This window comes from Adiantum capillus-veneris, chromosome 4 (genome assembly GCF_014529385.1).
Source record: "Adiantum capillus-veneris isolate H3 chromosome 4, ASM1452938v2, whole genome shotgun sequence".
Classification (NCBI taxonomy): Eukaryota; Viridiplantae; Streptophyta; class Polypodiopsida; order Polypodiales; family Pteridaceae; genus Adiantum; species Adiantum capillus-veneris.
In genome coordinates, this window is record NC_140934.1 from 64,487,304 (window position 1) to 64,498,522 (window position 11,219).

The window sequence follows — 11,219 nt, forward strand, 5'->3', positions numbered from 1 at the left end:
GTCAACCAAGAAAGCACGGGGCCTGTGGTTGTAGACAGTAGCTTAAACAAGTGCAGATAAACTTAAATGGGGTTTGATACATGTAATATGGATAAGGAAAGAGAGTTTGAGATCAGAGAAGACTTCAAGTAAGAACATTATTAATTGGTACGCCGATAAGAAACACAGACGCGAGACTCAAGAGATCTATTCAGCTGACAAGTGATACAATTTCAATTGTTCCGATTTCCCTTTTTACAATCTGATTGTGTACGCGGCATCAATACCACTATAACAGCCCGCTTGAATTCTGATGTCAAATTACCGGCGTCAATGGAGGGCGTCGGTATATGTATAGGTAAATTTGGAGGGAGATCAACTTTTTAAAGATTGTAATTTTTTGAATTTTTGACGCTTGTATTGGCAGGTATTCCGCCACCTCTAACGGAAGATATTCCGACGCCTGTGACGGTAGATATCAACGTCTGTACCGGCCCCTGTACCGATAGACCCTGGAAAAACAAAGCGGCGGGTCTTTCTGTGTGTATTTCTTTCATTCTCCGCCTCTTCTCTTGCCCTCCACCTCACCTGATGCAGATCTGTTGCCCAACGAGTTGTCGAAGGTGAGATTCTTGCTTGTGGGCTACTCCCCAGTATCAATTAGGTGAAATTCGTTTCAAGTTTGCTTGTAGGTTTGTGTGTGTGTGTGTGTGTGTGTGTGCGTTTTTGCAGGTTTGAAGACGTTTTTAAGACCCTTTCTTGCTCAAATAGGTCACATGTGAGTGCTTAAAAGTCTTATGCATTTTTATTTAATTTAAAATTATATTGTATATTGACAAAATAAAATTTCATTCATTATGCTTTCAATGATTTAAATTTTTATGCAATTTTGTTTTGAAATTATGCTTTAGAAAAATTTTGTTTGGAAATATGCTTTGGGGTAATTTTGTTTTTAAATTATTCTATGGAAAAATTTTGTTTTGAAATTATGCTTTGGAGAAATTTTATTTCAAAATTATGCTATATGGGAATTTTGTTTTGAAATTATGCTTTGGAGAAATTTTGTTTTGAAATTACGTTTCCATCTCATCATCATCATGCGATTGATGAGGTTTAGGTTATAGGTTTCGATTAGATTTAGGTTTAGGTTAAAGATTAGGCTAGGGTATAGGTTATATGTCAGGTTATAGGTTATACATTAGGCTAGGTTAGGTTCTAGGTTAGGCTAGATTAGGTTTATGCTATAGGTTAGGTTAAAGCTAGCGGTAAATAGTTAAAAAAATACAAACGAACTTCAAAAAATGACTCATGTACTTCAAAAAACGCGAACGGTCTTTGGTTAGGTTAGGTTTAGGTTTTAAGTTAGGTTATAGGTTAGGTTATGTCATAGGTTAGGGTAGATTACCTCATAGTTTAGGTTTAGGCTATAGATTAGGTAAGGTTATAGGTTGGGTTAGAGCTAGTGGCAAATAATAGAAAAAATGCAAACGAACTTTGAAAATGACTCATGTACTTCAAAAAATGTAAACGGACTTCGGTTAGGGTAGGTTATAGGTTAGGTTAGGTTTACATTATAGGTTAGGTTATAAGTTATGCTAGGTTAGGTTTAGGTTATAAGTTGTACGTAAAAGGTTATGCTAGGTTAGGTTAGGTTGTATGTTAGGTCAGGTTTAGGCTATAGGTTAGGTTGTATGTAAAAGGTTAGGTTAGGTCTATGTTATAGGTTTCAAAAACGCAATTGAACTTCACAAACGCACACAGACTTCAAAAACAATAATATATAGTCATTGACCAATAAAGACGAGTCCGCTTACGTAAATGGCTTACATGAAACACCGGATGAATACGAGAATGTGTAGGTAGCGATAATTTGTAGGCAAGATCACCTACTCGCTTGAGTATTTTTAAAGGCCCACCATATAGTGGAGATAATTTAGGTGTTGTCTAGTTTTCAGACTTTCTGAATGTTCTGTCACACGTAAAAATACTTACTCCCCTTCCTCAAAGGTAACTTGCCGACGTTTCTCTTCAGCATACTTCTTATACCAATCCTGCGCTTGTCGAACATTCTGACGAGCGAGTTTTAGCATATCCATGTGGTCTTGGAGAAAATACTTAACCTGTTGGAGTTTTTTGGTTGCCAACCCTACCGTAACAGGTGACCTAGGTTGAAAACCATACATGAGCATGAAAGGACTAAATCCAGTCATGACATGCTTAGCACTATTGTAGGCAAACTTGAGAATAGGTAAATATTCTTCCCAGTCTAACTGTTTCTTGCTAATGTATGTGTGTAACATATCCTCTAGCACTTGGTTAACTCCTTCAATCTGACCATTTGTTTTTGGATGATTGGTTGTACTGAGGTTTAGTTGTGTACCCAATCGTTTGAACACAGCCCTCCAAAAATGACTGTCAAACTTGGGATCCCATCACTGACGATGTTACTTGGCAAACCGTACAACTTGTATAGGTTGTCCACAAATAACTTGGCTAGTTTTGGAGTCTTAATCGCTGATTTGATTAGAATAAACTTGCATAGTTTAGTCAACCAGTCTGCGACCATCCATACCGAGTCATGACCTCGTACAGTGGTTGGTAAACCCACAATAAAATCCATAGAGATACTTTTCCATTTACCATTGAGAATCTCCAACGGATGTAAGAGTCCTTCTGCTTTCAAGCACTCTGCTTTGTTAACTTGACATTTTTGGCAATGCAAGACATAATCTTGAACACAGCCATGTAAATATGGCTAGTAAAACTGTCGTTGTACGAGAGCATAAGTCTATCTAATACCCCGGGTGCCTTGCACTTGGACTATCATGACATTCATAAAGAGTTTGGCGTCGAATGCCTATGTCCGTCGGTACAAAAACTCTCCCCTTATGGAGTAGGTACCCATTGTCGATGGTGAAATGCTTCCATCCTTGTAGTTCATCACTCGACAGAGGAGAACTGTGTGTGGAGGTTAACACTATACTACCATCATTGGAGTGAGAAGGATCCCTCATTTGTACATGGCTCCATACTTTGGAATATGCATCATCATGCTCATATTTTCCCTTTAGAGAATCCAAAAATTCATTACGAAGTTCCGTGAACAAGAGAGAATTGATCTCCAGCAGACAAGTTAGAGCGTCAGCCACCACATTGTATCGTCCTTTACGATACCGGAGCTTGGCGTCATATTCCTGAATGATCTCAGTCCACCTGGCTTTCCGATCCTTCAAATCAGTTTGTTGTGTAAACCATTTGATGCTTTCATGTTCAAACACAATCTCAAAATGAGCACCATACAAATAATGTCGCCATGTTTTTAAGACAGACACTATTGCATAGAGTTCGTGTTCATAAGCAGAGTAGTTCTGTTGTGGTGCATCAAGCTTCTTGTTTTCAAATGCAATTGGCCGCCCGTCTTATAACAGGACTGCTCCAATAGCACGGTCACTCGCATCCGTTTCCAAATCGAATGGTTTCAAAGGATCTACAATAGCTAGTATTGGAGTTGTAGCTAATGCATCCTTGAGCGTATCGAAACTATGCTACTGAGCGGGTCCCCACTGAAAAGCTTTACCTTTGCCTTTGAGTCGGTCCGTCATGGGAACAACAATATTAGCGTAATTTTTAACGAGTCATAGATAAAAACTTGCAAATCCTAAAAAAATATGTAATTCTTCCAGATTTTAAGGAGAAGGACACTGTCGTATTGTATCCACTTTCGATTGATCCATATGTAGGCCCATAGCTGAAATAACATGCCCAAGATAGTGAATTTCTTCTTTCAAAAAATCACACTTAGATTCCTTGGCATATAATTTGTCCGTAACAATTTGAACACCTGCCTCAGATGTTGTAAGTGTTCTTCTTCAAAAGCACTGTATACTAGAATGTCATCGAGAAAAACGATGACAAATTTTTCCAAGTACGGCTTCAAGACACTATCCATAAGAGTCATGAATGTTGCGGGCGCATTGGTTAACCCAAAGGCATTCCAAAAACTCATAGTGTCCAAACCTTGTTCAGAATGCAGTTTTGGGTATATCAGCAAGTCAAATACGTACTTGGTGATATTCTGACCGCAAGTCTATTTTTGTAAAAATATAAGCATGAGTGAGTTTGTCGAACAACTCATCCACACGTGGCAATGGATACTTGTTCTTAACAGTAACCGCATTTAAGCCACGATAGTCTATGCACATGCGCATACTACCGTCTTTTTTCTTCACTAATAGGATAGGAGAAGCCCATACTGAAGAACTGGGTTGGATAAACCCTCTGTTAAGGTAGTCAGCAAGCTGACACTCCACCTCAACACCTTTAGAGTAACTCATGCGGTAGGGCGGTTTACTGATAGGTTTATTGCCTGCAACCACATCAATGCTATGTTGCACCGATCGTGTCGGCAGTAATCCTGGTGGCAAATCATTAGGAAAACATCACAAAATTCCTTCAATAAATTTTTTAACTCACTAGTAACTTTTGCTTGTTGGGAAGTAGCCATTGGTGGAAGAGATGAGAGAGAAGCATGCGGCATTGAGGAATATTCAACAGATTCAATGTTAGAGAGAGAACGAGACAATGAGTAACACAATAAAACTTGATCTATTTCATTATCAGAAAAGAGCTGCATAAGCTTAGTTGTATAGATCAATGGTGAGGAAGGTACATCCTTCTCTCCTAGCAACAACACATGTGCGTCATGGGATTCAAACATCAAGCTATTGTGCTCATAGCTATGCTTCAGTGATGGTCCTAAGCTATGCAACCATTCCCTACCAAGGACCACATCTACCCTCTCCATGTTCATAACCTAAAAATCCAAGGATGTGGAGTAGCCTTGTAATTCCAACGGAACATCTCGGACTTGAGTATCCCAGATTTCGGCATCATGTCCATTCATCATTGCTACCTTGTAGCGGTGGGTACTCGGGTGGATGATTTTTAGGTTATGAACATGGAGAGGGCAGACATGGTCCTGGGCTATGCAACCATTCCCTACCAAGGACCACGTCTACCCTCTCCATAACCTGAAAATCCAAGGATGTGGAGTACCCTTGTACTTCCAACGGAACAGCTCGGACTTGAGTATCCCAGATTTTGGCATCATGTCCATTTATCATTGCTACCTTGTAGCGGTGGGTACTTGGAGTTTGAGGCAATTTGAGTTTTTTCACCAATCCATAATTGATAAAACTGTGAGTAGCATCGTCATCTACCAAGATGTGCACCTTGTGCCCTTGCAGAGATCCGTGCATATGTACTAACTTATGTGGTCCGAAGGTCTGTTGGCACATGGAAGCTGTGAGACATCATTCATGCACCACCTCGGTGTGTGTTACTTCCACGGTAGAGAATCGTGAGGAAGACTCAAGAGTAGCAGTTGCACTGTGTGCACTGCTTTCTCCTTGCCATGAGCAGCAGATTTCCCATTGGGACAATCCTTTTTGCCATGACCGCTTCCCAAGCATTGGAAACATAATTTCTCTTTCTTAGATTTATCAAAGTCCTCAGGAGAGAGAGGACCTCTGGACCCCTTGGTTTTTTTAGATGCTTCAAAATTGGCTACTATAGATTTCCTTTTATTGTGCCCGTACTGTGTGCGTGTATTACCATGTGTATTAGCAGGCACGTGATTATGATGTGATTTCTTTTCATCTGGGTCATCGTGAATATATGCTTTCACTATGGCTTTCTCAAGTGTTTTAGGATCTTGAGTCTTGATGTGCTTCTTAAGCTCTGGCGTCAGACCACGGATAGACCCATGTACTTGCTGAAAGGTGTCTATGCCTTCCAACTTAAGGATAACATCCTGATAGTGAGATATATAAGTAATGATGGATATTGGCGCATGGAGCACGTGTCCCAAGCCATCCAATTATGATCTGCCTCATTTGTTGGCAAGAATTCTTTGCGAAACATAGTTTCAAAAGCTGCCCAACTCATCCACCATTTGTAGGCCTTGCCTTCCAGAGTTAAACTTGTTTGTAGTGCTCTGACTGCGTCTGGAGTACGCCGTAAGGCGTGAATTCCATCCCACTTGTTGAGAAAGATATTCACTGCATTCTTATTGCGATCTCGGTTTTCTCCCTTAAAAGTCGGTGGTTTGGTGTTTTTCAACAACTCATCCACCTCTTTTGCTGTAAGAGTGTGCAAAGCATTGGTAGATGGACCTTGTCCATGATCAAAAGGGCCTTGCCCCTGTGTAGCAAGGTGCTCATGCATGTGCATGTCAGCAGGACCCTTGGACTGTTGTTGCATTAATTGTATCACTAACGTGGATAATTTAGTGACGTTTTCATTTAAAGATACAAAATTTCCTTCCATGATTGATATGCGTGTCTGAAGTGCACAAAATTCTTGAATATCAAGCAGTTCATAAGCGTCGTCACCCGTCGTAGCATCGCGGGCACTCTCCATGAGAGCATCCGGCCGCGAGCCATCACGGGCAGGATCAGGCGTTTGATGCTCAAAATCAAAAGTCATATTAATATTTGAATCCATGGAAAACACCTTTCAGTGGAAGGAGCAGAAGGAAAAATACCTTGACTCGAGGAAAATTAATCCCTTACTTGTAATTGGCACTGCCAAGGTTAATTAGCCGTGCTAATTACGTCGAGTATGCAAGTTAAAATCGATCCGAAATTCTAGCCGTGCACGTACTCTATTTGAACACGTCGTAGCCGAATCGAGTGTGATTGGTATTGCTTTCAACCGTAATTAATTTGATAAATACCATCGCCAATGAATCCCTGTAAGAAGCTTTATCAAATTGCTGATTTCCTGTAGCAAGCACATAGGGAAATATTTAATTGCCGTGTACTTGCCGGCCACGTCTCCAATCCAACTTGAATATGTGCTCACAAGATCCGGGTACGAAGCTTGTTGCTTGTTGCGGGGTGTGTAATCACCCTTAATATCAATTTTAAGTTCTAAGACCCTTGGCCTTAGGCATTTGTATGTGAACATAGAAAACTCCATAGCCGTCGAGTAGGCAGCATGAGAGCATGGGAAGGTTGAGGGGGGTCGATGTGATGCGAGGCGGGCGCCGCTACTGTGTCGGATTTTGGTCAGCAACCCCGTTGAGCCTGCACGCGGCCGTTTTGGTGCACCCTTGTTAAAAAATATGATGCTAAAGAATATGTCCGTTGTGCTATGGGCGGCCGGACATTGACTATACTATGTTGCAAATATACTTTGGATAATAGTTCAAAGAAAAGAAGAGTGAGAGCAGGACGTTGTATGGCTACTGCTTCTGTAGGGTAAGGATTGTGTGTGTGTGTGTGTGTCTCGATGTGTGTTGGTATGTGTGCGTAGTCTTTTTTTCTACCTTGTCCATCACCTGTGCACTCTACAAAGTGGTATCAGAGCTCAGTTTAAGAAGCTACAATCAATACACAGATTTCCACAGCTCTGGAAAACAATCAAAAAGAGAGGTTTTTTGGTCATAACTCCCTCACCCCAACTCGGAATACAGTGATCCAGGAATCTATCTTTATTTTTTTGGACATTCCAGACGCATTGGCATACTCAGATTTGCCAAAATCTGCAACAATTTTTTTTTGCAGCAAACAGCCAGCTCACAAGCATAGGAGATTTCCAGTTTTGCGCTCTGCAGTAGATTTACAGGTTACATGTGAAGAATTCAGCATTTACACAGGTTTTGGAGAGCGACATAAAGCTTTTGCATCATGATATTGTGTTATCGAAGATTATGTTTGGTTATTGTGGGTCCGTTATGGATAGCCGCCTTTGTAAGAAAGGTTGTGGGAAGAAGTTGAGGCGGTTATATTGTCAGATTGAGTACTTTGTGGTTATGTATGGATATGCGGTTAATGTATTTTGGAAAACTGCAGCCTTTGTGAGGGTCGAGTGAGGTTTTTTGAAGCCTTGCCTTGGGAGCTTTGGTAAATGTGAGCATTGACTCAAACACACACAAACACTTTTTTTTAGTAATGTCAGATTGAATTACTAATGGGAAACCTCAAAACAAGGAAAACCCATAGAAAATATGACAAGCGGTATATCCAGAACGATCAAAGTAGAGCTCATAATGACTGAAGGGGAGCTCATCCAATTCATAGGCAACCGAAAGAGATTGACGAAGAGAAGTTTTGAAGAAGGATACATACTCCACTTGAATGTACTGAAACAAGAGGAAATTATGTGCTCTCCACATTGTCCATAGCACCCACAATCTAACCTAGCCAAAAAGTATACATACGGCCAAAGTAATGGAAAAAGAACTCCAAGTAGCCAAAAACATCTACCAAAATGTAACCCAAGAAAACACGTGCAAAGAGTTGCAAAGATGCAATCCACAAACTGTTGCGTATGAGAACAATACCACAACAAACGTGGAATATTCTTAATGCCTGCACCACAACGAACACATTGCAAGGAGGCCAATCTTTTGGAGCGCAAGAATTTGCCCACTGGGAGCACCCCTATTATGCATCTCCACATAAACAATCGCTCTTTTAAAGGTAGCTTTGCATGCCACACTTTCATAACTTTTACTTTGCCACCATATAGCATCCTTATTCATATTCCACACCTAGTGTTCTTGTATCTAGAAGGATGACTACAATTGGAAATACACCTTCTTTGCAGTGAGGCGGTCCGGGGTGGGCAACAAGAGATGCGACCTCTAAACACCCCTCAAGGCTCCCATGATGCTCAATTGGGGCTGGGGCAACCACAAGCACAACAAAACAACAAACCCATAGCCAAACGCAAACAAGATAGGGGCACCACCTAGTTATGGTATGCGAACTAGGACTCAAGAGATTTTTTCACAACCAAGAAGATACACCACAAAACACACACAAAAGAAACCTCACACCAAGACACAAACAAAATGGACTAGAGAGAGCTAGAGCAAAGGGAAGAGAGAGAGGAATGGATCTTGCGTAATACCTTATTTGTGACTTGCAAATGGAGATGGTTCGTTATGATGCTATCGTAGAGCTTGTATAAAACTCACTCAATGCTTAGTGATTGCTAAACATTGCAAAAACACACACATTGTCTTAGGGTGTGGGAGACCTCGCACCACAATACCCTCTTATAATGGACACAAAATTGGCAATGAAAAACACACTAAAACACTTTTAAAAATCAAGATCAACCGATAGAAACTCAAAATACACAAGTCACCTTGAATTTACCAAACCGTATTGCACAAATGGAAGGACGAAGATTTGAACGTCAAACGCCTTTGATGCACCAAACCTCAATTTATTGATGATGAAGGAGCATATACAATAGTGGTTTTGAGATTTTTGGAACTCACACTCTCTCACTTACAATGTGTAGCTTGAAAGCTTCTCTCACACCAAAAGTGAAGCTCATAAAGTGGTTGCTACATCTAAGTCTCTCCTCACGCATAGAGTGTTTGGGTGCTGTGTGAGATATTGGAAGTTGTTTTACAAGAAGGAGAGGGGCCTATTTATAGGTTGGAGACCCCTCATTAAGATTATTGAAAATCCTAATTTACAAGCTAACAAATCAGGATCATGATTTTTTTTGAATATCAAAACATTGCAGGCCTTCTTTGTCTGCTTGAGTCATGGATGTGGGCTCAAAAGAGAGCATAATTGATGGTAGATAAGGTGAAAGTAGAGTTTTAATGAGAGAGAGAGAGAGAGAGAGAGAGAGAGAGAGAGAGAGAGAGAGAGAGAGAGAGAGAGAGAGTTACTATACACATATCTTGAGGTGCCTTTATGGTTAGGTCAATGGCTATTTTGTGTTAGTATGTTAGTGGTTAGTGTTAATAATCACTAGAAAGTTAATGATGTATTTACAATGGGTAGAATGAGGTGGATGGTTGAAGTAAGATGGTTGAATGAAGTTTGGAAATCCTTGTGATGGTGAAGCTTGAAGAAGGAATTACTTGTGTAGGTTCCCCAAAATGACTATTGATCCTCTTCTTCGTCTTCTCTTCTTTACGCCACCACTGCCAAGGTTGATTATCATGATAAAAATGGCAATTCCGTTGATGAGATATATCAATTTGCAGAGGTTAAGCATGGTTTACATGCTGGATTTATGTATATAGAGAAGGGGTAAGATGGAATTGTACTTTGGAAGTAATAGAGAGAATCATAGAGATGGTGTATGTACATGTAGAGCTCATATGAGAGCTATGGAAGTAAGAGGGGAGGTTAATGGTGAAGAAGGTGAGAGAAACCATGAAAGGTGCAAGTTTGAATGAGGGATTGAGATGAATGAGTGTGTGTGTGTGTGTGTGTGTGTGTGTGTGTGTGTGTGAAGTGTGGAAAGATGTGAGATAAGACTATGGGCTACTTGTGAGAAAAGTGGGTAGACTGGGGTCCACTCAAAAAATCCTAGCTCACCGGTGGTTGCTTCAAAAATCACCAAAAGTTTTTCTGTGATTATTCAGCTCTTGTTTCACATTTTCTCTTTTGACCACCACTTCAAAGTCGGAGTGGAAATGGATATAAAAAATCCCACAAAATAACCTGTTTTTCTTCACAACAAAGTCTTCAGTGGCCCCCCTTTTGTTTAATTGCATATGGCTCCAAAGGTGAGCCCCTCCTTGCATGAGAGCATGATCTAATTGATTCTTAGGGGTATTAAAATATGCATGATTGTGGATTATGCATAAATATAATACATGGATATGATGGGAAAAAACAGGCTAGTATATAAACTATTCATGGAATCTAGAATAGTGTCAGCTATATATAAATATAAAATGGAAAAAAGAGATATATAAAAATATAAGGAATCAAATGAGGGGACCCTCATTTGTTTTTATTGAAGTATATTTATTTACAAGAGATAAGAAAAAATACCTCTAGGAAATAGGAATTTAGTGAAAGACAATGACTGATGGTGAAGGGTATTTTTGAGGTTTTTTCTTAGAGTGGATTGTCGCCCAAAAATAAGAGCAGCTTGCATGAAATGATTTTTTATAGAATACATAGGTAAGAAAATTTTTGGTAATGGTGAGTAAATGTACATAGCATATATAGGAAAATAACGCACACCTAGATCGAAATATTTAAATAAATACCAAAATAATTATGAAAATTCCCTATATTTAGACCCTATGTACAATGAAATATATACACACAAATGGGCCATAATATATATATATATATATATATATATATATATATATATATATATATATATATATATATATATATATATATATATATATATATATATATGGCTCAACTAGCCCAGTGACTAGCTAGCTTAGGGTTTTA